The 26506-nt window shown below is 41.6% G+C and overlaps 2 long non-coding RNA genes across 12 annotated transcripts in view; one reads left to right on the forward strand and one right to left on the reverse strand.

The window, feature by feature from the left end:
• LOC106976390 (uncharacterized) overlaps window positions 1–24796 on the forward strand; it is a 108853-nt gene extending 84057 nt beyond the window's left edge. For 3 of the 10 annotated variants that reach the window (XR_008298808.1, XR_008298810.1, XR_008298816.1), the window contains 4 exons: window positions 10447–10539; window positions 12629–13109; window positions 13847–14058; window positions 19685–24796. This is a non-coding gene — a long non-coding RNA (uncharacterized LOC106976390). The remainder of the gene's footprint in view (window positions 1–10446; window positions 10540–12628; window positions 13110–13846; window positions 14059–19684) is intronic. The other 7 variants (XR_008298814.1, XR_008298815.1, XR_008298811.1 and 4 more) reach the window with 7 other exon arrangements.
• LOC113594319 (uncharacterized) lies at window positions 773–16854 on the reverse strand. 2 transcript variants are annotated; one of them, XR_003414686.2, is made up of 3 exons: window positions 16669–16854; window positions 6638–6712; window positions 773–1094 (listed from the first exon to the last, which is right to left on the reverse strand). It is a non-coding gene; the product is annotated as an uncharacterized LOC113594319 (long non-coding RNA). The 2 variants fall into 2 exon arrangements; XR_008298825.1 differs by lacking the exon at window positions 773–1094 and adding an exon at window positions 3285–3349.
• Window positions 24797–26506: the final 1710 nt, after the last annotated feature.

Consider the following 26506-nt stretch of genomic DNA (forward strand, 5'->3'; position numbering starts at 1 on the left):
TCCTTAGCATATTCACTACCTCCTTAAAAACGATCTTCAGGTTGGGAATGCAAGCTGGGGCAGCCACTCTGGAAAACAGTACGGAGGTTCCTCAAAAAACTAAAAATAGAACTACCCTATGACCCAGCAATTGCACTACTAGGCATTTATCCAAGGGATACAGGTGTGCTGTTTCAAAGGGACATGTGCACCCCCATGTTTATAGCAGCACTATCAACAATAACCAAAGTATGGAAAGAGCCCAAATGGCCATCGATGGATGAATGGATAAAGAAGATGTGGTATATATATACAATGGAGTATTACTCAGCAATCAAAAAGAATGAAATCTTGCCATGTGCCACTACGTGGATGGAACTGGAGATTATTATGCTAAGTGAAATTAGTCAGTCAGAGAAAGACAAACATCATATGACTTCACTCATATAAGGACTTTAAGAGACAAAACAAATGAACCTAAGGTAAGGGAAACAAAAATAATATAAAAACAGGGAGGGGGACAAAACAGAAGAGACTCATAAATATGGAGAACAAACCAAGGGCTACTGGAGGGGTTGTGGGAGGGGGGATGGGCTAAATGGGTAAGGGTCACTAAGGAATCTACTCCTGAAATCATTGTTGCACTATATGCTAACTAATTTGGATATAAATTTTTAAAAATAAAAAAAAAAATAGAAACAAAGGAAAAAAAAGATCTTCAGAGGCACCTGGGTGGCTCAGGTCATGAGCTCATAGGTTGTGAGTTCAAGTCCCACATTAGGCTCGGTGCTGACAATGCAGAGCCTGTTTGGGATTCTCTCTCTCCCTCTCTCTACCCTTCCACCTCTCGCTCTCTCTCTCTCTCTCTCTCTCTCAAAAATAAAATAAAGAAACATAAAAAAAATTAAAAATGCTCTTCAGATGACAAGAGACATTGGAAAACAAGCTGTGCTTTCCTCCTGCATCTTTTTTTTTTTTTTAACAGATGTAAACTTTAGCCTGGTCTGTGTTGAGTTTATTAGAAAATTATGAATATGTAAAGAATAATTACTTTTTAAAACCTTGGATCCATCCTTGGAGTTCTATGGGCATGTTTCCATGAAAATGTGATCCTCCTGTTATCAAAAGATAAAAGATAATTATTCCAATGAACACCTAAGCAAAAGTCATGAACAGTCAATTCAGGGTAACAAACCATATAAAATAGGGTTAGATGCCTTAATAATCAAAGAAATGAAAACTAAAGCAAGATATCACTGGTCAAATTGGCAAAAGAAATAAAAAAAAATCGGCAAAAGATTTTGTAAAAGTATAAATCAATAAATGAAGTGCTAATGCCCAGGGCTGGTGAGAGGGTGGAGAATTGAGCACTAATGTTTTATTCTATATACAGAGATGAATATATAAGGATGTTTATTCTAGGACCATTTGTTTTAGTACAAAATTTTAAAACAACTTAAATGTTTACTAAATAATGGTGTGTTTGAGCCACTTGAGTGGGTCAGTTGGTTAAGCGTCTGACTCTTGATTTCAGCTCAGGTCTTGATCCCAGGGTGGTTAGTTCAAGCCCTGTGTTGGGCTCCACACTGGGCATGAAGCCTACTTAAAAGGAAACAGAGGGGCGCCTGGGTGGCTCAGTCAGTTGAGCATCGGACTTCAGCTCAGGTCACCATCTCGCGGTCCGTGAGTTCGAGCCCCGCTTCGGGCTCTGGGCTGATGGCTCAGAGCCTGGAGCCTGTTTCCGATTCTGTGTCTCCCTCTCTCTCTGCCCCTCCCCCATTCATGCTCTGTCTCTCTCTGTCTCAAAAATAAACGTTAAAAAAAAAATTAAAAAAAAAGGAAATAGAAAGAAAGAAAGAAAGAAAGAAAGAAATGTGTATTCATGCAATGGAATATTACACATCTGTCAGAAAAGGGAAGTATCTCTGTATATACTGATTTTTTAAAATCTCTCAACATTAAAAAAAAATTTTTTTTTTTTTTTAATTTAAAAAAGGGTGCTTGGGTGGCTCAGTCGGTTAAACATCCAACTTTGGCTCAGGTCATGATCTCACACTTCATGGGTTCGAGTCCCGGATCGGGCTCTATGCTGACAGCTCTGAGTGTGGAGCCTGCTTCAGATTCTGTGTCTCCCTCTCTCTCTGCCCCTCCCCCGCTCATACTCTCTCACTGTCAAAAATAAAATAAACATTAAAAAAAATTTTTTTAATCTCAAGATGTGTTGCATACACAAAGCAAGTTACAGAACAAAGTAATGTTATCTATATGCACATGTATGGAGACATTAGTAATTATACTTCTGGAAGGATATGTAGGAAACTGTTACAGCAATCTCATTGGTTACCTTCGGGGAAAAGGACTAGAGGTAAAGCATGAAAGACTTTACTTTTCACTTTGTACTTTTCTGTGTGCTTTGAATCTGTGCAAGAATTGCTTTATTCTAAGATATGAAATGTAATTTTTTAAGAAAAAGAATAGGTTACATCTTCATGGTTTGACACGAGAAATTTTCTGCACGGTAAGAGGAGAAAGTGTAGAAAAATCACAATGTTATGACTCTGTTAATGGTGCTATTTCTATCTAGATAAAGATGCAGACATACACAGTGTTTGAAGAAGTCTGGATGAAAATAACTCGCACTACCATCTATGCGGCTGCCCCACAGCCAGAGTGGAGAAGTACTGACATTGTAGAAACCTTCACTTTCTATGTACTGTTTACTTTTTTGTACAGTGCTAGTGAATTATCAGAAAGAAAAACATAAATTTTTCCAAGTGAGGGGAAAAAGTAAAAAAAAAAAAAAAAAAGAAAGGAAGAAAGAAAGAAAAGAAAGAAGGAAAGAAAGAAAGAAAGAAAGAAAGAAAGAAAGAAAGAAAGGAAATCCAGTTCTCCCAACGCCCTTTTGCATGAAGCTTGCATGAAGTGCTCTGGTCTGCTCTATGCAAAAACAGGGTTTGACTCTGCCTATCACCTGGCTCCTCCAAGCTTACTCTCACCACCTTCCCTTTTAAATCCCACCTGCCAGGGAAGCCTTTGTAGTCAGAGTGGGATCTCTCCTCTGATCCAACTTATCTACCCCAGGCTTACCCAACTAGAAAAACTGGAAAATAAAAGTCAAAAACAGTACGTTCAAACAAGACGCTGAAAACTGGCCCAACCTGTACACGAAACCAACATGTCTTATTCGGGTACCATGAGTTTGTGCAAGGAGCTAGCAGCCCACTGGGAGGAAAGGAAATGCAGGCTGGAGACCCAGGCCCTAGTGCATCCCTGCCATTTTTTGAACTCCACCATTTTTCTCACGTGCTCATCCTATCTGTTACTCTAACTCCGGAGGCTGATAAGAGAGTCTGGGGAGGCAGGAGCAGTGCTATGAAAATAAAAGGTGATTAGTCATATCATCGTGTGAGCCCTGGAGGACAGGATTTGTATTGTGGGTTTGGTATGAATATTGCCTAGAAAATGAGGAGAACCCAAGATGTTCATTAACACAAATGTGCTTTGATTTTACGAAGAAAATGCTGTGACAATCCAACCCGAGTGATTTCTCTTTTCAATGACTTTTCACCTGAGGATCTCAAAATGTCTCTTCCAGTCTTCCATCACAACTGCCCCATAATGAGTGTGGGCTGCTACTAGGCCACCAATAGTAGTGTTGACACATTTTCCAGCATTTCCCCCCCTCCACCTCATGAATAATACGTTTCTTGTTACTGGTGAGAGCCATTATAACAGGAAGGAAGAGCAGCTCAGATGTGTCTGAGCGCTGGGAGTTTAGAAAAGAAACCTTGGGTGGAACTGGAAGAGAAGACTGAGCAGGCTGAGGGGAAGTAGCCAAGGAGAGATTTCTAAAGCCAATGCGATGACTTAACCCTACATACTGTGCAGGTCTTCTTTACTCTTTGTTTGAACCCTGTTATTACTCTAGTTACAGAAGATTCCACAAGCTGGCGCACAAAGCAAGAGACAGCAGTGTTCCTTGTAAGCTGAGAAGATATTTAGACGACAAGGTTGACTACCAGTAGTGGCTGAATTGTGTCCCCCAGAATAGATATGCTGAAGTACTAGCCTCCAAACCTCAGAATGTGATCTTATTTGGAAAGAGGGTCTTTACAGATTTAATCAGGTTAAACCGAGGCCATTAGGGTGGGCACTAATCCAATATGACTCGTGTCTTTCTAAAAAAGGGAAATCTGAATACAGAGACAGACACACAGACATACAGAGGGAAGAAGATGTGGAGACACAGGAAGAACACCGTGTAGGGGCAGAGATTTGGAGTGATGATGCATCTATAAGCCAAGGAATGCCTGAAGCTACCAGAAGCTAGGAGAGAGGCCTGGAACAGATCCTTCCCCAGAGCCTGCAGAGGGAGCACAGCCCTGCCCACACCTTGGTTTTGGACTTCTGGCCTCCAGAGCTGTGAGACAGTAAGTTTTTATTTATTAAGTAGATAACCACCCAGTCGGTGATACTTTCTTATGGCAGCCCTAGGAAACTACTACATGCACCACAGTCACATATCCTTCCGGCAATGGGTATTTGTAGGACAAAAAAAGTAACAGGAGTGGCTTTTCCACTCTAGTGGTAGATTTTTCTGAGAACACTCAGCCTGGAGATAGTTCTCTTTCCATAGAATGCAGAAAGCCAGTAAACCCTCCCTCTGCAGCCTGGGAGAGAGGAGAGGCGCAGAGCCCAGTGTAGGCTGGTAGGGAGCACACCGTCCTACCTTGGACCATTGCTTGGCTCTGTGCAGGGGCCCACACTGTGCACACAGCTGCTTCAAGCCCCACATTTTACCAAATGGAGACAAAGACAGGTATGGGGCTCCCCAAAGGGAACGAAAGTCCTGAGACCAGGCAGTGACCCTTCTAATGCCAACCATGGAGACAGCAATTAGGGGCAAGAGGGCTCACAAGCAAAAGACAACCTGAAAAATCTCAGGAATACCCATAACTGGACCCTATCTGGCAAAGGAGTTTTCTTTGCTCTATTTGTTTTTATTTTATTTTAAAACTTCCTTGGGGGGAAGTTATACATTTGTATGTATATTTGTGAACATATAACTTATTTCTGTGTATGTGTGTCATTCTGTTCTATGGATTCAGTCTCAGCTCATCCTTTTGTTATCTTTTTGAAGCCAGGAAATATAAACAAAAATTTGGGGCACCTGGGTGGCTCAGTCGGTTGAGTGTCCGACTTCGGATCAGGTCATGATCTCGCAGTTTGTGAGTTTGAGCCCCGCATCCAGCTCTGTGGTGACAGCCCAGGGCCTGGAGCCTGCTTCGGATTCTGTGTCTCCCTCTCTCTCTCTACCCCAACCCTGCTCACATTCCATGTCTCTCTGTCTCTCAATAATAAATAAATGTTAAAAAAAAATTATTAAAAAAAAAGCTCAGATGTTATTAAAGAGAAGCCCCTGGACCAAGGGGTCCCCACATGAGGGCAGCCCTGAGTGGGCAGATTCCAGGCCTGAAGCTGTCCTGCCAGGAAGGACTCCCGGCTGTCTGGGGACATGCTCTGCTCAGACCTAACCTCGATCTCTGCAAGGTTAGACAAAGGCCTCGGCACTGGGCCTTTGTTTTCATTGTCCGAAGACCCAGCTCTTCTCTCTTTTGTCTTAAGAGCAGGCCAGGGTGGGAGGAACGGAAGGACTGACATCAGAGAGGTTCCTAGCAAACAATGTTACAAACTTAGGGTAATTTCCCCTATTTACCTCACTCAAAAAAAAAAAAAAAAAAAGACTTCTTTTGTCAAAATAAAAAAAACATGTGAAATGTGCAGGTTTGTTGTTGTTGTGAAGAATTTGAACAGTCGAGGTGTTTTCCCTAGTACTCAGTTTCAAAATCAACAAACTGGCAGCTAACTGCCTGAAAAAAGGAAAAATGGAGTCAGCTCAGTTCTGTCCTCATCTTTCCTCACAGCGCTCCCAAGTGAAATGAAAAGCGCATCCTCGGCCCCTGCTGCCCCCAAACTAATGACTGCACAATGCTTCACGACCCGCCTTGGCCTGCCCTGGCCACCAGCGTCCTCACGCCAGGTGTCAGGAGGGGAAGGAAGAAAGGTCACCTTGTTTGTACGTTTGGTTATCTCACTACCACTAGGCTGGTAAAATGGTTTTTCTGAGAGCTTCTTGTTCATCTGGCTTTTAAAAACTTGTTATGCTTCCTTTTTCTTCTTCTCCTTTTTTTCTTCCTGAAGGATAAGAGAGATGCAGACTTTCCACAGTGTTAACTGTCCCGGATTTTTCCTCCGCTGTACGACTGAGTGGCAGCAATGTGGTTCTAAGAGGCATGATTTGTTTATAAACATATCTGGAAATAGTTAAAAATAAAAACTGCCAAGGGTGGGGCTGGGTCATAGCCAAGTCATGAGAAGCAAGACGTGTATCCTGGAGGTGGGCATTAACACCCTGGCAGACAGAGTTTTGAAGTAATTTAGGGTCAGGTGGAAACACTGATAGTACTTACCTACTGTATCTGATTATTCTTGCCGTCGGTTTTAGGTTCTAGAGAGAATGGCTTCTAGCTTGCTGGGAAGCTGATCTGAGTGGCTCTATACTTTAAACACAATCCTGTTTTGTACCGTTTCTTAGATGAATGCTGACTGGGCGGTATTTAAGGAATAGCTTCATGTCTGTGGCTGCCCCAAAACTCACCTTTATTTCCTCTTGCTTCCTTCTCTTTGTGCTGCCTTGGTCCCTGGCTGTGACACACACAGTGGAGGAGACTGCCTGGGGACCAAAAGAGGATGGGGAAGTCGTTAGCATGACTAAACTTGCCCTTCCCAGGTTCAGTACATCACCTTTCAATTCTCTTTTTATTCTGTTCTTTCTCTTCTAGTCTAGTGGGAGCGCCTCTTCAGTGACTTTAAGTAGGAGGTAGGGAGGGGTTGTTTGGTCAAAGGGCGTGGAGATGGGAACAGGAGAATCAAGGAGAGGAAACAGGGGGCCAGAGATAAAGAAATCAGAGCTAGAAGAAGAGAAATAAATAGAAACAAAGACGATGAATAATACCAGATACAAAAGAGGGAGCAAGATGATAAAGAAGTGAGACGCAGAGATGGTCCTGCAGAAAGAAACAATTCAAAAATAGAAACATGGGAGAAGCCCGAAAACAAACAGAGAAGCCCATACAGGAAAGGAAAGAACCAAATGGAAGTAAGTAATGGAACCCCAAATAGAAAGGACGTCTGAATGAGAAATGTGACTTAGGGAAGGAACAGAGAAGCCTTTGTGGTGTGTTTGTAGACCAGAGGGAGAACGACAGAATAGAGGGAATCCAGGAGTGTTTATTCCTCGCACCTAGCAAACAAAAAATTCATTATTTTTTAATCATGGAAGAAATAGCTCTAAGAGCACCAGGCCTTTCATGCTATCAGTCTGGCTCTCACTCATCTTACTCCCTTAGGACTCCTTCAGAAGTGTAAGGAGACCCAGCATGAGGAACCACATTTCCACCCAGATGACTTTTATATAAAGTTGATTTTAGAGAGATACATTCGCCTAGGCCCTAAAGCTGAGCCCCCTGTTCTGGGTGGTGAATGATCCTGAGCTTTTTAGTCTCTATAAATCCCAGGGTTAAATGACAAACATATCTTGATTCCTAAAAATCTGAATTAAAAAAATGAAATAACTATTTGCATGACTCCCTTTTCAGAAGACTGCCGTACTATTAATAACTTAGAAGTTGCCTTCTAAGTTTAAATAATTTAACAAGTAGAGTAATTAAAAAAAATGTAAGTAAAGCATAAACTGATAAATGCAACACATACCCAGGAGAAGCAAAGATCAGTTATTTCATTACTGCAAATTGCTGTTACTAAACATTATGATAAATTATCAAAAAGATACCTCTCCCCCCCTTCTATAATTTCAGGTTATTAATTTTATTCATATACAAGTAATTCTTTCCTTGTGTGCCTCTCTTGCCCTGTATCTCTAATGAGGAACAGAAAAAAATATGCAGTAGATGAAATACTCAAATTGGAGCCAAAGCAAATGAAAAAAAAGATATCAGAAACAAATAACATTATTAGTGTTTAGCCCCATAATGAGCTCTTATTTATTTAGACCCTATTAATTTGGAATTTATAATAAGTTGATTGGGATCTGGGCAGAAATTTTCCTTCATTTAGCAAACTCTGTCTTGCTAAGTAGTACAAAAGAGTGATATAAATGAGATTACAAGGGGCATATTTGAAATACATCTTTGAGCACTTCAGGCAATCTCTTATATATGAATAATTAATATAACGAATACATATCATCCTTATCCAATAATTATCTGGTAATTCAGGAGGAATTTGTTAGGTCACCCTGCAGAGTAGGGAGCTGTGGGTTTATCACTAAACAGCTCTCTGACCATAGGAAAGGCACTTAACTTCTTCAGCCCTTGTTTTTCTTACCTGTAACATTAGGCTGATAACACCAAATCTGCCCAGTTCAAGTGGTTTTTATGAACACACAAAAAAGAGAATGGGTGGGAATCCATTTTGAAATTCGGATGGTATTAGGAAAATCTATTTTATTTAAAATGAATTTGCAATTCATACTTGTCACTAATTGAATCTGACCTTCTGCCCAACTGCCTATAGCAGTGAGGTTTTTATGCTTTATAAAGCTTCAGTGAAAGGAAATTCCCTAATGAAATATGTGGACATAAACATACATGTACGGATATAAACATTCATCCTCTTTCTACTCCTGGAAAGAGTCTTCATAACATTATTATGAAGTCTGACAGGCTTGGGTTCAAATTCAGGACCTTCCAAACAGATGAGTTAGCCTAAAGAATGATCTCCTTCAGCCCCAGTTTCTTTGTCTGTAAATAATAATACCTGCTGTATAGAACACTTATAAAGACGATGGGAGAGGGGCAGCTGGGTGGCTCAGTCTGGGTGGTTAAACATGACTTTTGATCTCTGCTCAGTCATGATTTCACAGCTCATGAGTTTGAGCCCCACTCTGGGCTCTGTGCTGACAGCATGGAGCCTTCCTGGGATTCTTTCTCTTTGTCTCTCTCTCTCTCTCTCTCTGCCCCTCCCCTGCTTGCACACACATACTCTCTCTCTCTCTTTCTCTCAAAATAAATAATCTTTAAAAAATACAAAAAAAAAGGGGCGCCTGGGTGGCTCAGTCGGTTAAGCATCCGACTTCTGCTCAGGTCACGATCTCACAGGTAGTGAGTTTGAGCCCGGCGTCAGGCTCTGTGCCGACAGTTCGGAGCCTGAAGCCTGCTTCAGATTCTCTGTCTCCCCTTCTCTCTGCCCCTTTCCAACTCATGCTCTCTCTCTCTCTCTCTCTCACTCAAAAATAAACATAAAAAATTTTTTTTAAATACAAAAAAAGAGAGTAGGGGAGATAATGTACATAGCATAGTGCCTATCACAGAGTGGACACTCCAAAGACGTAAGGATTATTAATATGAAAGATAAATTGCCTTGGAGTGCTGTTTGCATTGGTGAAAATACTCAAGACTCATCACTTTGAGTCTCCTGCTCCCAGTACAACTTAGCTCCCAAACATGAGGCCAAGTAGAGTCTTAATCACAGTGTCCTGTACAGGCTTTTTTTTTTTTTTTTTTTTTTTTTTACACATAGACAACCTATATTGCTTTTGATGAAATGTAAGTTGCAAAGTATCAAGTATCAAAATAATGTTTCCTCAATTTTAAGACACTCGCTTTTTCACATTTGAACGTTTTGGAAATCAGAAAGAGCTTTAGAATCTTTGTCAAAATAAACATGTCAACTGCTAGGTATAGGAGTTGCTAAAAGGAATTGTCATTTGCTTGTGATGGGTGAATTCAGCCAGATCTTTCAGAATGAAGAATTTTCAAAGCCAGGAAGTATTGGTGTTTATGCTTCACTCAGTTGCAAAACATCTGTCTGTCAAGCTTTTCAAGAGAAGCTATTGAACTTCCTGTAAGATGTAATCAATTAAAGAAAAAAAAATTTAAGATTCAAAACCAGGTGCTTACAGAGGTCAAACTCACAGGCACTTTTATGAATGTGTCACCTCTGCTTGGCAACTGCCAGTGTTGTAGTGAATCCAAGGAATCTGTAGAATATGAGTGAGGATGGTGGGTAAGTAATTATATGAATAAAATGTGTGCTGTTTGTTGGTTAAAAAAAAATTGGGTATATTCAGTGTTGTATTTCTGGTTCTCTCTCTTAATAAAACTGTCATTTTAATTAAATAAAGCAATCTTTCTTCTGATTGACAGAATCAACAGAGAAATCTTCTAGCTTTTAAAGTCATGGGTTAAGATATAATTAAATTTATACTTAAGATGGCTGCACTTTGCTGTATGTGTGTTATACTTCAATACAACATTTAAAAATTACAAATAGATGTTCCTGTGTGTTTAACTTGAATACCTGAAGATTTATCAAAGTATATAACCAGGTACAGCTTTTTAACTAGTAAGTATAATGTTTTTTAAGTTTATTTATTTATTTTTTTAGTAATCTTTACACCTGACACAGGGCTCAAACTCATGACCCGAGATCAAGAGTCACATGCTCTTCTGACTGAGCCAGCCAGGTGCCCCTAAACTAGTAAGTATAATTAATCAGTTATAGAACTTACCTTTTGGGCTAAATCCTAGGCACTTTATGCACATGTCAAAATTTATTGAGAATTTACTCTGTCTCAGATACTTACTTGCAAGAGGTCTACCAACATCTCATTTAATCTTTAAAAGGCCTTATGAGGTGGGTATTATTATCTTTATAAATAAGGAAGTGTTTGTATAAGGCACATATAAAGTAGTTACTTTGTAGGTCACACAGCTGGAAACTGGTCCAGGAAAAATGAGAATCTGCGCAGTGTGACTCCAAAGTCTTGCATTTGTGTACTTTTTCACAGTCCCCCTCAACAATCTACACAATAGGTTCTATTGTCCTTACTTCACAGATGACACTCTAAAACTCAGAGAGGTTAAATACTTTGACTGTATCACACACCTTGTAACTGGGAGAGCCAGGATTCATACCCCATCCTGTCTACAAAGACACTTTTGGCTCCTCTATCATAGCCAATGTGATACCTTTCTTGGGGGAGGACATGTTCTTCAGACATCGCCTTCTTTAAAAAAAAACATTTTTTTTTTTTACTGTTTGTTTATTTTTGAGAGAGAGAGACACACGCACCGAGTGAGCAGGGGAGGGGCAGAGAGAGAGGGAGACAAGAATCCAAAACAGCTCAACTGTCAGCACAGAGCCTGACGTGGAGCTGGTATCCACAAACCGCGAGATCACGACCTGAGCCCAAGTCAGACGCTTAACCGACTGAGCCACCGAGGCACTCCACACATGGCTTTCTTTTACATCACATCATAGTATACCCTAGGAATGAGGGTGGGGTGGAGAAAGAAGGGGAGGGAAGAAACCCAAAAGAACAGCTCTTAGAACTTCAAAGGAGTTGCCATTGAGCTCTGTAACCCTGGCCATGCATAAATTGGAATTTTCCTCTTGAAATGACCTTCTTTGGGCACAGTTGCCATTAAATTTAGTTCACATCCATTTGGATATTATGCTGCGAAGTTTTCTAACTTGGCAACATTCCCTTCCTACTATGCCCTTATACACCTACCCCCCTTAAGAGAAAAAACAAAACAGAATTTTAAGAAGTGTATTCCTCAAACTTGGAAACCTCCGATGGGCAGTCACTGTTGTCTTGCTCAAAGAGGCACCAACCAGGGGATGCCAAGCTGTGTTCCTATTAGGCCTATTTTAGCTTCCTCTATGACTTACCATTTGTAAATTAGTTCTAACCCTTTGAGATTCCAACCATACCAATTTTAAGAAATGCTAGTTTCAACAACCATTTATCTTGGGCCATTTCAGTTGGCTGCCCTTTTCTTTATTAGTAACTAAAAATTATGATTGGAGTCACCTCCACGCCTGTGGAAAAAAAGCTTCATTTCTCCCCACCCTGAAGACATTTACAATAATGACTTGGGAACTTGCAATGGAGAGAGAGCATTGAACAACAGAGTACTATTTGGGCATTTTTAGCATTCAGAAGTCACGTACTACTTGTAGCTTGAGAAATTTTGAAAGAATTTTCTAAATGTTGGGTTCTTGAAACAAATTAAAACAGATATTGGAAGAATTTTACAAAATTGCCAGTCTTTTGGGGAAGTTAATAGGCTATAATAATTTACTGAAAACAGCACGTTCTCATTTCCATGTGGTTCACTATTCATAAATGTCCCTTACAATAGTGTGTATTATGAAGAAAGGTGGGGGGCAGGCACGTGGGTGGCTCAGTCAGTTGAGCACCTGACTTTGGCTCAGGTCATGATCTCTCAGTTTGTGAGTTGCAGCCCCACATTGGGCTCACTGCCAGTCAGCAGAGCCTGCTTGGGATGCTACTTTCCCCACCCTCTCTGCCCCTCCCTCACAAGCGCTCTCTCAAATGTAAATAAACACTTAAAAATATATGTAAAGGTCAGCATCAACCTAAACAATAAAAGTTAAAACTTTAAAAAACAGTTTTAGTGAGACCTCTCATTAACAACGTTTATGAAGTAAAAGGTTAAAAAAGAATTCCACAGTCCACATGTTTTGAATGTTTGTCCTTTTAAGTAGTAGGTTAAGGGGTGTGTCATTTTCTTTTCTTTGTGTTCTATTTCCTTTCCAGCTGTTACATAGTGACATGGTTTGCACCTTCAGCCATCAAGGCGGTTGAAAAAGAAAATAATCTGTCCCTCTGGATTCTAGTTATGGCTCTGCACCCCAGCACCTGTAAACTCAAAGTCAAAACTCCATGGATGCCTGGATTCCAAGATTAAACCTCTACTCACAAGCAAAAGGGTTGGTTGGATAGGAGGTGGGGACAAGAAATTGTTTGTTTAGAGAGAGAGAGAGCTCTCTAGAGAAAGAAGTAGAGAGAGAAAGCACACGCGAGAGAATCCCACACAGGCTCTACACTCAATGTAGAGCCTCACGCTGGGAACACGACCTGAGATGAAATCAAGAGTCGGATACTCAACTGACTGAGCCACCCAGGTGCCCCCCAAATTATTTCTAATTAAAGAAGTGGAACTTACAAGCAATGGTAATGAAACTTCAGCTGAAAAATACTAGACTTTCTAATGCATTTGGATATTAGGAGCTGTGATGTGAATGTCCCTTTTCATAACTATTGCAGTAGGTTGAGAAATCATCCACCAGGGAAAGTCGTTCATCTGGTCACCAGACAAGGGAGGCTTGGGTGGACTTAGTTAAAGTGTCTGTTTAATGAGGTGGGGCTGTTTTTGAGAACATGTGATGGGTCTAAGTTTCCTGGTGCAGAAGTGTTAGGCAGTGCGCTTTATTAGGAAAAGAGGAATCTGCAGAGTATTGAGAAACATCAACTTGTTGCCAGTCAGGGCCTCCCTGGCCACAGCTACATTGATGGGGGAATCCGTAGGATGAACAATGCCCATGTCTAATGTTGTGTTTACAGTTTTCCACCTTAGTGTAAGTTCAGATGCCTGCTTTGTCACTTACTAGCCTTGTGATTTAAGGAAAGTTACTTAACCACCCTAAGCCTCACTTCGGTCATCTGTAAAATGGAGATAATAATGGTCGCTATCTTACAGGGTTGTTTAAGGGCCAATGTATGTAAAGCCTTTTAGCACAGCACCTGGCACATCACATGTGCTAATAAATGATTGAAATGTGTTTACATCCTTTTATTACTTAGACCATTTTTAAATGTGTCATTTGTATGTTGTGATGACAGTTTTCAAAACAATTCACACCACTTTGAGGTTTCATGTGTAGTAGGAAGCTCTGAGTTCTGCCCTGGGAAAGGGTACTTTGTTGGCTTTCTGTGGAGGAGTTTTGGAAATAATTGGTCTCTCCCACCCTCCAGGCCTTGAACTTCATCTGTGGACTCTAAAAAATGCAAAAGAGCTGGAGAGAAATGGCTACCTGCTGTGGAAGACCAGGCCCACCCTGTATCCTCAGCCCTCTGCTCTCTTGCCTTTGGGCCTAAAACTATGTGTGGACAAGAAGAGCAGCTGTCGCTATATGTTTGAAGGCACCCAGCTGGGGGTGGACAACATCGAGACCTGCATCCAGAAGGTCAGCATCCAGCAGAGGAGACATGGGTCGGTTCACTGGGGGTCTGGAAGGTCACACCCTTTAGATCAAGTAGGGGAAACTGGTGCCCAGAGTAAACACCAAAACCCAGCACGGAGGCCCTCAAGTCCATTCCCAGAGCTGATTCAGAGATTTAGGCAGCTTCTCCCCTCACCCACTCACAGGCCGACAATGGGAACTCAAAGAATAGGGCCTTCCTTCCTTCCTACTCTGACTGCAGACCTGTTGGTCAGCAATGGCCTCAGGGAATTGTAAACCTTTTGGAGAAAGAAATCACAGGCGAGGGCTGCAAACAGACAATTCAGTGAAAATCTGTTCAATTCAAGGAGGCCTGCAGAGCTCTATTATTAGCTCCCGAAGCAGTGAGGGAGGAGCCTGGACGGTGCCCTAAACACCAATCCTCTTCAGCCCTTTTCTCTCTTCCATGGAGCCTACTTCAAACATTCTCCATTGTTAAAAATCAGTACAGGGGCGCCTGGGTGGCTCAGTCGGTTAAGCGTCCGACTTCGGTTCAAGTCATGATCTTACGGTCCGTGAGTTCCAGCCCAGCATTGGGCTCTGTGCTGTTAGTTCAGAGCCTGGAGTTTGCTTCAAACTCTGTCTCCCTCTCTCTCTGCCCCTCCCCCACTCACTCTCTGTCTCTATCAAAAAATGAATAAACAGTTAAAAAAATATTTTAAAAATCAGTAGAGAAAAGGGGCGTCTGGGTGGCTCAGTTGGTTAAGCGTCTGACTTCGGCTCAGGTCATGATCTCATAGTTGGTGAGTTTGAGCCCTGTATCAGGCTCTGCACTGAGCGTGCAGATCCTGCTTGGGATTCTCTCTCTCCCTCTCTCTCTGCCCCTGTCCCTCTCTGTCTCTCCCAAAATAAATAAACTTTTAAAAAGTCTTGAAAGAAAAAAATCAATAGGGAAAAAACCAACAACCTAGTAGAAAAATGGGCAAGGACATTATATTTGTCAAGGTTCTCTAGAGAAACAGAACGATAGACAGATGGATAAATAGATTTATTATGAGGGATTGGTTACATGATTATGGAGATGGAGAAGTCTCAAGATAATCCTGTCTGTAAGCTGGAGACCCAGGAAATCCAGTGATGCAATTCAGCCCAAACCTGAAGTCCTGAGAACCAGGAAGGCTGATGGTATAACTCTCAGTCCCAGGACAGGAGAAGATGAAATGCCCCAGATCAAGCAGTGAGGCAAGAAAAACAGGAGCGAATTCCTCCTTCCTCTGCACGTTGTTCTATTCAGGCCCCCACCAGATTAGACAATGATCACTCTTGCTGGGGAGGATGATCTGCTTTCCTGAGTTTAGCGAGTCAAATGCTAATCTCATCTGGAAACGCCCTCACAGACATACTTAGAAATAATGCTTAGTCTAGGCCCCCATGGCCAGTAGACTTGACCCGTAATACCAACCATCATGATGTGAACAGAGTGCAAGTTCACAGCTACACGTTTTCCCTAGTAGACACTCTCATATGTATGTCAAGAAGTGTGCACAAGGAACGGATTAAATAAGGTGTGCTTCACAGTGGGGTGGATTTATTTGTGTGGCTGTGGAACCATCTTCAAGACACGGGTTAAGTGAAAAACTGGTTCACAACAGGGTTCTGACTTTAGACTTGCGGTCTAAAGAGATTGTATGAATTTACACTGTTATACTCCTCCCAGTCATTGATAATATAATTTATTAGTGAATATTTTTATTTTGGCCAATCTGATAGGTGAAAAATGAAATTTTGTTTCACTTTGGGTTTTTTTAACTGTGAGGGAAAGAATGAATTCCTTCTTAACAGATTTTCTTGCCTTGCACTAACAGAGAAATAGAACCCTCAGTGGGAACACCTTTAACCTGTCCCCACAGCCAAGCATATGCTTTTTCCTCCCTCACACTCATCTTTCCACGTTCTGTATCCTCCTCAGTCTCTGGAGGCTGTCCTCAGCTTCCCCTAGGTCCTTGCACTCTTTGCTCAGCACATAGCCCCACCTTCCCTCATGAGTTTTTATCACTGACATTTAAATTCACCAGAGTCTCCCGGATCTTAAACCACCACTCAGCAGTTGCCCCAGACCCTCTTTTCCTCTTTTGGGTTTAACCTCTTGAAAGAGTTGCCTACCTACACTGCCTATTACCTGCTCCCCTCCCTGTGCTCACTCTGCAACCTGCCTTCTGTCTCTACCACGATCCTTGAACTTGCCCCTCCAAAATCTCATGTGACTTCCGTGTTGCTAAAATCACCGGACACCTTCTCGAGCAATCTCGTCTGCTCCTCCAGCTAGCTTCAGTTGCCAAGCCTATATCTTTTGTCTAGATCCCTCAACAACTAAGTAACTGATTAAGTAACTAACTGCTGGTACTGGTCATCCACTTTGGGGGTCTTGTGGGCAGCTCAGCTTCAGCATGCTGAAAACTTTCTGTCCCCAGTGCTCTCTCTCTCTCTCAGGCAATGGCTCTGTCATCCAACCAGTTGGCCAAGCCAGAGACTTGGGAGTGGCCCTGTCACTGTGCCTCTCCCCTGCCCTCTGTGGCCAACCTTGCAGTTACCCTTTGAATCTTCCTCCTAAGCTACTATACTAGGTCAGGCCACCATTTTCTCTGAGGAGTTACAATAGCTTCTTCTCATTCAGTTCTCCACACTGCCTGCTATAGCCCTTTTCAAGGGCTTCTTCCTACCCTTAGGATAAATTCCAAATTCCTTACCATGGTTACAAGACCCTTGGTGACCTGGTCTCATTCACTAACCACCCTCTTGCATTCTAAGATCCAGACCTACTGAACTTGCTATAGTTTTCTAATGCCTAACATTCTTGCCCTCTTCTGAGTCTTTAAATATGGCATTCCCTCTGCCTCTTCTTTTTTCTTCTTATTTTCTTCTCCAGGATAACTTCTACTCATCCTTCAGGTCTTGGCTTGAAGCTCTCTTCCTCTCTTCCTTGTTTCTTTAGTTCTGATTCCTCCAATAAGATTCAAATTTAAGACAGAGCTTTTGCCCTCCTAAAACATCATTGTGCCCCCTCCCACTGCTAAGTACCAGATAACCTTTGCAGGAACTGATGTATGCATGACCATCCCCCATTTCACAATGCATTTTGTAAAATACTTTTTTTATGTTTATTTATTTATGTTGAGAGAGACAGAGAGGGTCAGGGGCAGAGAGAGAGGGAGAGAGAGAATCCCAAGCAGGCTCTGCACTGGCAGCACAGAGCCTGACATGGGGCTCGAACTCACGAACCACGAGATCATCACCCAAGCCCAAATCAAGAGTCTGATGCTTAACCGACTGAGCCACCCAGGTGCCCCTCACAATGCATTTTAACAAAGAAGTGTAAATAGAGTCTTTGCTTTTGTGGAATCATTATGGGGGAAGTAGCTTAGCCAGAAATACCCTATGGAGTTAGAATTACAATTCTAACTAATTTGTTAGTGTTGTCCCTCTGGTGATAGATATTAAAATTTACAGAAAATTTGTAATAGTGCATCCCCTCGTCTTCTTTTTTAAAACCCTGTGTGTGTAAAATGCACATATGTGTGTCAGAGAACAACTCTGCCAGATTGGTTTTTGTAGTCCAGTAGTTTGAACTAAAAAATCTGTGAGAAGATTGTTTTTTTAGCAAGTTTTCCAAAAATAATCTTGAGGCAAGACAGTGGGAACTGTGTATTTAAAAATGTATTTTCGTGGCTGCTGTACACATACAGTTTGTATTTCTGAAATTTTAACACATAGGCACCTGAAGTGCACTGTTGAAATCAAATAGTATACACATTCCAAGGCTCAAGGCTGACCAGTGTCAGAATTACAAGTGTCGATTGTTGGCAGAAAACAAAGTGTTTGGAAGCTAGAAAACATGGCTGTTTGTTCAGATTAATTCTGAGAAGAGGGGATGGAATCAACGAGTTTGTGAATCCAAGCAAAATTCAGACAGAATTTCTAGGAATGCAGTCACAGTGAGAGCAGACCTTTTAGAAATGAAAAGAATTTAAACACCAAGTTGAATAAATGAAGCAGCAAAAGAAATGGCGTTGACCTAGCTGTGAAACGAAGAGAACTAAAGTAGTGAGTTCTTAGCGGACCTCGCAGAATTCCCAGTAAGAGGAAAACAAAACAAAAAAACAGGAGTGTTTGAAGCGGTTTTCTTTTCCTTAAGTCCACAAGTGTATGGATGTCCCCACAATCCACCCAAGCTCCCCTCCTGAAAACAGGCCCCTTCCGGACACTGTAGCTTCCTCTGCTGCAACCCCTCCCACCTTCTTACAGGGAAACCTGGGATTCTCCTCACCCAACCACCGGCCTGAGTCTTTACAGCTCCTACTACTTAATAGCTCTAGGGCCTGTCTCTCCACAGCTGCTAACCTGGTACAAGCCGCCCCCCCAGCCCACCCCCCCACAGTGCCACCACCACCCCCCACACCAACACAGCTTCTGCCTGGCCTGAGGGCAGGAAGGAGCATCTGTGCTGTCCAAGCAGTGCTATCTAGAGATGGACCTCTGGGTCACAGTCTGGTTCCAGCACTTTCCAGCCAAACAGTGCTGGCCCAATTTTTCTGTGTCTCAATCTCTTCTTCTGTGAAAAGTGGGGGACAGTAGCATCTGGCCCATAGGGCTGCGTGAGAATTAAATAAGCTGTGTATAAAGGTCATAGAACAATACTTGGTCCGTAGTAAAACATGTTACATAAACATTAGCTACCATTTTTCCTTATTTCCTTATTCCCTTGCTTCCTTTCTTGACTCATTTGAACCTATTTTCCTGGAGCAAATCATGTTCAAATAAACTGATCCTTCAACTTACTGCTGAAAACACTTAGAGAATTTCCCTGTGGCTTTTAGAGAAACCCTAAATGCTTAAAGAGGCTGACAGGGCTGGGCTTGGGCTGGGCCCTGTCTCCCTCTCCAGCCCCATCCTGTACCCCATCCCCCTATTCTCAGAGCTCCAGACTCTCTGACCTTCTTTCAGTTCTTCAAACCCTCAGAGCTTCCTCTCACCTCAGGGCTTTTACACAAGCTGCTTCCTCTGTCCGAAATGCCGGAATGCCGACTCATCCTTCCCGTCTCCACAGGAGCCTCATCACTTCCTCAGGGAGACCTTGCCCAGCCTCCCTAACTAGGTCAGCCCTCACTATGGCACCATGTCTTTTTCCTCCATGGCACTTCTCAGGGTTCTCCTCTGACACATTTTCATGGGGTAATTAGATTTACATTTCTCTCATTCCTACAGTGGAAGCTCTGTGAAGGTGGAGACCATGTCTATTTTCCATTTATTCCAACCCTCAGAGCCTGGCATAGTTCCTGAATATAACACTGTGCGTGCTCAATTAATATCTTTGAGATATGGAGGGGAAGGAGGGGGGAAGGGAAGAAAAAGGTGTGCCCAAATGTCCTTGACTGTTCTGGAGGCCAATCTGCCACGAGGGTGTGTGGTGGGTTCAAGGAAACCTCTCCCACCACAAGCCTGTGTGCTCTTCCCTCCTCTCACTGCCTTTGATTCATTAATGTGTTTCATTCACAATTAAATTCAAGTGTTTATTCTTAGGAAGAAAGGTCCTCACGTTGGCATTATAATGTGACCTTTGAAGGCAATTTGTGGCATATTTTTTCTCATGCAGACATTTTGTGGCTCCAAGGAAGGACAAGGTCCTAGGCATGAGGTTGCAGGGGAATAAATTCCCCCCAGCTACATCCAAATGGGATGCTTGACCAGACTGTCAGCTTGCTTCCTGGTATTACCACCCCATAGTGAAAAGCAATCCACATAAGGAGCTCCAGCACCAGCAAAAGGTAATGCAAAGAAGAGAGGAGAGAAAAGGCTTCCAGGTTCACCTTTTCCCACCATCTAGGGAAAGCACTAGAGAATGAAGGTCAGCATAAACAGAAGCACTCCTTTCTCTGAACTAAAAGCAGAAGAGATAGGCATTCCTCTTGCTGCATGTGGGTGAATAGAGATGGATTCCAGAAGAATAAGAGAAAAAGGAATGTCAGAGTTGAAAGTGATGTTTTACCCCCGGTCCATCCTCATTCTTACATCCAAGAACCAACTGAGGGCGAAGAGGTGAAAAGGCTTTGCCTGAGGCTACACAGAGGCCTGGGTTCCACAGGGAGGCTGAAGGAGGAAGGCAGCTGAGGTTTTTAGTGGTTTGACATTGAGCTCCTGTCCATAGCTCAGGTGCTTCACCCTGATTAAATCCTGACGTAACTGTAGGAAGTTGTGTCATTACCCCCATTTTATAGATGAAAACCCTGATGGTCAGGAAGTCCTGGGACGAGACAAAAGCTGTTCAGTGGAAACTTTCTGAGGCTAACACTGCAAAGTATCCTTGGCCTTGACTCTGCCCCTGAGCAGCCTTATCTGTAGGGTGACCACATGCTCTGGTTCACCTGAATCAAGCCTGGTTTATACCTGTTGTCCCAGGGTCAGTAGTAATGGCACCTTCTTTTACTCTTAAAAGTGCCCCAGTCGGGATAATCCATTTATCATGTGATTACTCTAGTATCTACAAAATGGGGTATTCATATTACCTGCTCATGGAGTTTTCGCAAGGAATCAATGGGATTTCACACGTAAAATGCATGGCATCTGGCATGTAGTAAGCACTAAATAGATGTTAGTGGTTATTGTTACTGTTATTATTATTATTATTAGGAAGGTATCTGAAGAGGGGGCAGCAAGGAGTAAAGACATGGTTTCCCACTTGACATGCCCATCACGGTCTCCACGAATGGCGCTCCCTGGAGTTGGGCAGTGCCTATTCAAACTGACCTGTTGGGAATGGCACCATCCACTCTAGCCTAGAGGCCATCTGGAGGCACTGAGCTTGCCTCTTCCACCTCTCCATCAGTCACATTCACTGCTTGGGTCTCTTTGGGTCCCAAAGTTGAAACTGATTTTTTTTCCCTTTTACTCTAAAGTCTAAAGCTTAGATTTCTTAAAGAGGAAGAAGAGTCACAGAGAATCCTATAGAGGATCCCCTCCCCCCAGCCCCAGCCTGTGCTTAATTAAGTGAGTGGCTTAAGGGACTTGCCTCCTCTTCAAGATTAAGAGGTGGGTGTGAATATTTTCCTCTGGCCCCCTTATATGTTCTTGATTACAGTAATAAAAATGCTAAGCTCTATTGCCTCTCACTGGAGTAAAGGCAGCTGAAAACTCCTCATTCCCTGAAGAACCTAATTGTTGATTCTAGTGCATCTAAACAGGTGTTCTTTAGATTGCTTTTTCTAATGCCTTTTCACTGGAAAGATCAATTTAAATGTTGCTTTGAGCTAATCAGTGATTGCTTCTGTATTCATCCAAATTTATATCTTTGCTTCTGCGTGCTAGATGAGACATTACTTTCAAAGTCTATAAACTTAAATAAGGGAGGTGATTTCTAATTTAGCTCTTTGTCCTCTTCTGTCTTCCATATTTTATGCAAAATATGCATGTATTTCTTTTTGTTATTTAAAATCCTAGTTGAAACCTGTGTTTGAACGTCCTGAGTCATCTTTGGATGTCCTATAACGCCACGGGTGGTATGTCCTACAGAGTGGGTATTCAATAAATATTTGTGGAAAAGATAAATTCATGCCTTAACCTGGATTGCAAGCACATTGGATTTGTGGTCCCTAGGTGTCTGAGTTCAGGAATTCTTTCAATATTGTCTGAACTTTCTTGTGTCTGCATCTGTGTTTATTCTGCTCTCTCTGCCTAGAATTTCCCCAGTCCCGTCTCTCAGAAAGCTCACGTTCACGCAAGGTTCTCATCAAATGCCAGCTGCTCCATGAAACCAGGCTGCAGTCTCCAACCAGCTCTCCTGGAGTCAGTATCCGAACAAGCGATCTGGAGAGGGTTGCATCTGATTTTCCAAACCCCACGGTACTCTGCACCTCTTTGATTTATCTCATCTGTGGGTATTTGCTCCTGGCCTTTTTTCACCCATGGTGAGCACGTGAAACTTCTTCAGGCGACACAGAGGGTGTACTCTGCTGAACCACAGGTACAGACTAAAAAATAGTTGTTGCTTAATGAATTGTAGGTGTATAGTTTTGAAGAATGACATTTTATTTCTTTTTTTTTTTTTTAAGTTTTATTTATTTTTGAGAGAGAGGGAGGGGGAGGATTAGAGAGACAGGAAGACACAGAATCTGAAGCAGGCTCCAGGCTCTGAGCTGTCAGCAAATAGTCTGACACGGGGCTTGAACCCATGAAACATGAGATCATGGCCTGAGCCGAAGGCCTATGCTTAACCGACTGAGCCACCCAGGCGCCCCAAGAATGATGTTTTAAAGTAAAGTGTACCCGGATGGAGAAATGATGGATGTGGCTCTTCAATCAAGTCCTCAGAACATAATCCTTTAGAACTTGCAGGCCATCTATCAGCACTCTCTCTTTCACACGCAAAGAACCCCTGGTTCCGAGAGTCCTGGGTCTTCCTTAAGGTCACCTGGCGGGGAAAGACCAGAATTCAGCCAGCAGATCTTCTGTAGTGCTCTTCCAGACATACCTTCAGGCATAATTTAACATGTATCAGTTTATCCTTGAGTGTAAAGTACACTTCATGATTGGTGACCGGCTAACTATTCATAGTTCCTCACTCCCTCCCTTTTAGTGCCTGTTTCTAAGCAGCAAAGTTGTGGTTCAGTGACTTCTGTCTGGATAATATGAAAACAGGGCACCCGGCCAATTTTGATGAGCTAACTATTTCCCTAAATTATCATGCCTAAGCAAAAGGCCCCAAACCTGCTGTTCAACACTTATCATTGGATCTGGGGGATGGGCTCTACACAGGCATATCATCAAATAACTGGAATTTTACATTTGCGATTGTCAAGCAGTGAAAATTGTCATCCTTAGAAATGACTGACAGTTCCCCTGCCTCATTTCTGCTACACTGAGTTAGATAAAGAAAAAAAAATCACCTTCACTCTTTTTACAGATTTCTTGCTGAAGACCCATGTGACAGGACTATAAATTTTCACTAGAAATTGATGGGAGAACGGACACTTCAAAGTGCCTGAAAGACTTTGCAAAAGGTCCCAATTAGCAGAATGCAGCTAACACCTTAAAAAAAGAAAATAGAATAAATGTTGCAGTGGGAATGAATCTTGCCTGGAGTGCTGGGTTGTTGGCTGATTGCCTGGCGAGAGTGGTGGCCAGGACTTGCCAGCTGGCTGATCCACACGCCTATAAAGGATGCGGTCAGCTTACACCTTGGCAAGCTACAATTTTGATGGAAATCTTAGAGGTCGGCAGGCGTTCTCCCTAGTAAAGTACGTTAGATCAGGTCATTGCTTTTATTTGAGTGAAGAAAATATCCTGATGGCCAGGATTAGGAACACCAAGTCAGTACTCTGCTCCAAAGGAGAATTCATTACTGCATCAGAAGGGATATATGCCCTAAAGGAGACAGAGGGTGTAATTGAAGGTGGCACATTCATCTAATCCCCACGTTAAACCAGTCATGCCACCAAAGCAAACCAACTGGCTCGCCAACAACTACACATCTTCCCACAAGTTCCACTCAACAACCAGTTTTTCAAACTCTGAACTCCAAAGCTACTGCTTTCCTATCCTCTTATGTTTACTCATATTTACCTGTGGGTAGTTGTTTCACTTGTTTGTTTTGCATAGATCTGACTTCGAGGATCAGATGTAAACATTCTAGTAGCCCCACAATGGCTAGCTTAGTGCTTTTCATCTGGAGGCACTCCATGAATGACAAAGCTGCCAAAGGAGCTTCCATAGTCCACAGTCCATCCTGAAAATTTAAAAACCAGTTTTAAAAAACTGACAACCTCTCTATCAGTCTCCCAAATGGATTTATTTTTTTGAAATTTATTAAAAACTGACTTTAGGGCACCTGGGTGGCTCAGTCGGTTAAGCGTACGACTTCGGCTCAGGTCATGATCTCACAGTTGGTGGGTTCGAGTCCAGCATCAGGCTGTGTGCTGACAGCTCAGAGCCTGAAGCCTGCTTTGGATTCTGTGTCTCCCTCTCTCTCTGACCCTCCCCCGCTCATACTCTCTCTTGCTTTCCCAAAAATAAATAAAACATTTAAAAATAAATAAAAATAACAACTGATTTTAATATTTATTTTTTAAAAAACAAGCACGTAAAAATATCCAGGAAAAAATACAGTGAACAAATTCAAAAGTCAAATACAGACTGTGAAAATCATTTGCAAGACTGTAGATGTAAATAACAAAGGGTCTATATCCTTACTAAAGAAGAGTGGACAAAGAACTTAATCTGGAAATTTACAAAATGTGAAATGACTATTTAACATATGAAAGCATTTTCAAACTGAGCAGTAATGAATACAAATGGAACCAGATACCTCTTTTCATTTATCATATAAAGAAAAACCCAAGTTGTCCTAGATATGGGTTATTTGATGCTTTCATATACTGGCCATGCCAATGCAAAATAAAACCAGCTTTCCGGAGGGCAAATTGTCAATTACTGTCAATACATATTCAATGTATATTCAAAGGTTTAACTGTATGACCTGCAGAAATTCATCCCAATTGAATGAGTAGATCCCAGACAAATATTTAAAGATCTGTGTACAAGCAAACCAGAAGACCCTAATTGTTGAACAGAAGACTAATCAAATGAGGAAAACTCCATCCATTCCTTCATGCAGCTATTAAACTGATAAAATTGATATCTATTAATTTGAAGAGAAAGATGTTTACAACATAATTAAGAAAAAAAAAAACAGGCCACAGAAAAGTATGATCAAGTTTTTGAAAAACATATTTATATATATACATATCTGTTTATATTTACACACACACACACACACGCACACAAACATATAGGTTTACCTCTGCAAGGTAACCATGATTTATCCCCTCCTCAGAGTTGTTTTGATTCATTGAGCTTAGCTCTGTGATATAAATATGAGGGTTTTGTTCAAACTTATACGGTTTTATTATTTATTTATATGTTTTAATTTTTTTTTCAAACATACTTAAAAGTTTTAAAAACCTAAGATGTTGGGGCGACTGGGTGGCTCAGTCAGTTGAGCTTCCGACTCTTGATTTCGGCTTGGGTCATGATCCCAGGTTCGTGGGCTTGAACCCTGCATTGGGTTCTGTGGTGAGTGTGAAGCCTGCTTAAGATTCTCTCTCGCTCCCTCTGTCCCTTTCCCCTGCTTGCTTATTCTCTCTCTCTCTGAAATGAAAAATGAAAAATGAAAAAAAATATATAAAATGATATACAGAAGAGGATACCAGAGGATTTGAAGGAGAATTCTATAGATGCTTGCTTGAGTAATGAGAAATGTACTAATTGGTTTTTTCCTTGCCAGAAATCAAACTGGATTAGGTTTTTAGACTTAACTCTGTGAAATATGGATATGTACATATTCATGTAGGAATGGGGAGGTTGGATTAGATGAAATCTAAAAAGTCTTCCATGCTTAAGGTTTACTACAGTATAAGCATATACAGGCAACCCTTGACTCACACTGGGTTGAATATGGGAGGATTATATTAAGTCTGAAGGTTGATGGTACAATTTCAAATCTATGGAGGAGGTGGAAGAAGGGAAATTGATGAGGAAGCGAAGAGTAAAAACAGAGCAGTTGAGAAAAAACTGTAAAAAGGGAAAAAATAATCTTTGTCTTAATGCCATAGAAAATTAGCTGATGGAGAATAGTTGAAAATTACTAATGTTGAATAAAGTAAATCAAATTAGTATTAGTATGTGAGTATGTGATTATGAAAAGATGGACTAAACTAGCTGTCTTTTCAAGACTATTGGTAATAGAATCAATTAGGGTTCATTATTAGCTATTTTAAGAGAAAATTAGCCCTTGCAAGCTCCTAAAAATATGAGGTTCTTATAAGAGATGGTCGTCCCTTATCAACATATATAAAACTTGAACATTTATAAAGCAGCTCCCTTCCCAGAGCTAAACTAGATTAGATGATCAATTAATGGTAAAATGTTACTGTATCTCTTTTTAATATTTCTTGTCAAAAACTTAAATATTCCTGATTCAACTTGTGTTTCTATTTGAGTAATATAATTTGGTCATAATTGGTTTCATTTCGATTGTCTTTACATTTTGGGTACTTATTATCTTTTCTCTCATCCCCTGGGAATGCCAAGTACCAATTTTTGCTATTTAGCAAGTCAGTAAGGCGCTTCCCACTGAGTGCCTTAATTATTGTTAATTGAATATTGTAAATGGTTTTTCAGGATCACCATCTTGTGACATTTTTGTCAGTTAGCAAGACTTAAAGCACCAAGAATCCCTTCTACCCCTTTCCATACAATCATCAAATCAGTAACTATAAAAAATACTCTCCTCTTGTCAAATGTCAAGTCACATACGTGCTTCATATGTATTTAGAACATGGTGGCTGCTCAATGAATATGAAACAATAGCTGCCCTTTTATTTTTAATGTTTATTTGTTTAACAGAGAGAAAGCAAGAGAGAGA

This window comes from Acinonyx jubatus, chromosome A1 (genome assembly GCF_027475565.1).
Source record: "Acinonyx jubatus isolate Ajub_Pintada_27869175 chromosome A1, VMU_Ajub_asm_v1.0, whole genome shotgun sequence".
NCBI classification, from domain to species: domain Eukaryota; kingdom Metazoa; phylum Chordata; class Mammalia; order Carnivora; family Felidae; genus Acinonyx; species Acinonyx jubatus.